Raw genomic sequence first — 2,485 nt, forward strand, 5'->3', positions numbered from 1 at the left:
CTGGCGAAACTTATGTTCAGTGAAACAAGCAAAGCACAGAGGGATAAATATCTTGTGCTCACTCATATGTGAGAGCTAAGAGAGAAAGGAAGGAAGGAAATTAAGACCACAGCAGTGTGTTAGTCCTACAGAGGGAGGGAACATTCCTAGGGCTACAAAGTGGAGTCGGGGCATGGGGGAGGGGGAGGGAGGTTGGGGGATAATTGGGAGGGGACAAAGGGTACAAAAGTAATTTCTGGTAATGGGTATGCCCTCAGTATGAACCTGGCCCTCACATCATGGGCATGGTGGGGGGTGGGGGGAGTGTGACAGTTAGCTTTGTATTTCATGAGTATTCTTAATAAAAGATTTTTTTAAAATAATAAATAAATAAATAAAAATAGGCAATCCAATCCAGGATAAAACAACTAAGGTATCATATCCAGGTTAAGGAATTTACTAATACTCAGTTCTTAGACCATAGTGATCATATTTGAAGGCAAAACATGGGGTCTTCAAAAAGTTCATGGAAAAAAATTCTATCTTTTAATTCCATTTTTCCATGAACTCTTTGAAGTACCCTCGTATTTGCAAGGTGCAGCATACCTAAAAGATGGAGAACAGGGTTTTAAAAAGCAATGTTAAATGAGATATTTAAAGTGTTTGAGTTGTTGGGACACAAACTTCTGTGTCAAAACAAAATTTCTTTGAAGTCAGTGGCTTTTGGGAAAATTAAAGAAAAGGCCAAAGTAACATATATGAATTAGCTTAGATCATATATAGTAGTTAATCTGAGGTGCTTGCTTGGAAAAGATGTCAAAGAAATATACCTTAAATCTCAACACAGATAGGCAGGCATATCTACCTATGTCTTACTGATCTATTTCTGCAGAAATTATTACTCAGAACTGAGAAGTTATTTTTGTCTTCTATATTTTCTCATCAGTGAAAATAAGTCAAACTTTTGGAAAAAAGAAAAATTTAAAGTTTATGTCAATTTTCTTGGGGTACCAAAGATGATAGAACTTTCATTATAGTATTTCTCTAAAAAAACAGGAGACTAATAATATCATTTCTCCTTTATAGTATAGGAAAACAAACATGCCCACCTATAAATCCAGGGATTGTATGAACACACGAAACAGCCTCTAGCTCTGTTGCTCTTTGTAATCCTAAAGAGATGAAAGCATTCCTGAGGTTTTCCTAAGCACCAACCAATGTTCTAATTATTTAAGATGTAGTGAAGATAAAATTTTGTTAACAGAGAGGGCCAAAGCCAATTTTTATATAGGTAAAATTTATATCTCCAAAATGCAATACAGAATTTATAACAACCATGTATGGGAAAACTATTAAATTAAATTCCAAATACAATCAGTGGAACAACAGAATCACATATAGATGTGTCACAAAGGAGCTATCTAATAATACACAATTTTTTGTTACCAGCCGTATTAATAATTTGGTGATTATACTTAAGCAGCAGCAACTTAAGCATTTTACATCTTAACATGATAGTTACATATACACATTTTACAGTTTCAGTTATATTTTAGTGATTTGGTTGAAGGATTTGAATGACATATTAAGCATTATATTCTCCTACATAAACGATGAATTATGGGAAATTGGCTCCTATCAGGTTTTCAAAGGAACCAATGCTTAACTTTATGAGGGAAATGTCTGAATGCATGTGCATTTTTTTTTTTTTTTAGTAGTCATTTACTGGTTTCCTATCAGGCATTCAATCTCCCCTTTCTTTTCCACTTCCTAACAATGTTCCTAACGTTTGGATATCATCCTTCAGCCCTTGCAACCTATGTGATTTTGGGGAAAGCTGATCAGACCCACGGAGGCAGGCCATGATTGGCAGGAGCAGCATATCCCATTTTTCCTAAAAAGCAATATACCTACATATCATTTATGGTTCAACAGTAGATAAGCATGGTATTTGTGTATAAAGCTGCTATTAGAAATAGGACATTATTCCCTGGAAGTAAACCTTTTGTTTACACCAACCCAAATTCTAACTTTAAGACGTAGTGAAGATAAAATTGTTCTTGCTATATTAAAATAGGAAAAAGGATTTGCACAGTTCAAGGATGATATGCTCTGGTTCTATATCCTTGCAGCTATTAATGATCCTTTTTCCTTTTTGCCTTGAAAATTTATCATTTTAATAAAGTCAAAAAGTTCATTTCTAAAATACAATTCAATTATATGTCTTGACTGAATATTCACAGAATATTTCATACCACAATATAAAAAGTAATTTTTCCATGAGGAATCAGGAAACCTATATTATAGTTCAAAGTCTTTAAAATTAACATGTACAATATACTGCAATATAGCACAAGTCTTGTGGGAGGGATGAGCAAGACAGTGGCTCACTTTCCTTTTTGTAAATCAAGTAAACTGGTCTATTTAATTTACAGCCCCTATCAGCACTTAGTATCTGCAAATTCTAATTTAGGGTTCAGCATATGGCCTTGCCATTTAAAAGAGT

This window comes from Galeopterus variegatus, unplaced genomic scaffold (genome assembly GCF_000696425.1).
Source record: "Galeopterus variegatus unplaced genomic scaffold, G_variegatus-3.0.2 Scaffold8914, whole genome shotgun sequence".
Lineage (NCBI taxonomy): Eukaryota > Metazoa > Chordata > Mammalia > Dermoptera > Cynocephalidae > Galeopterus > Galeopterus variegatus.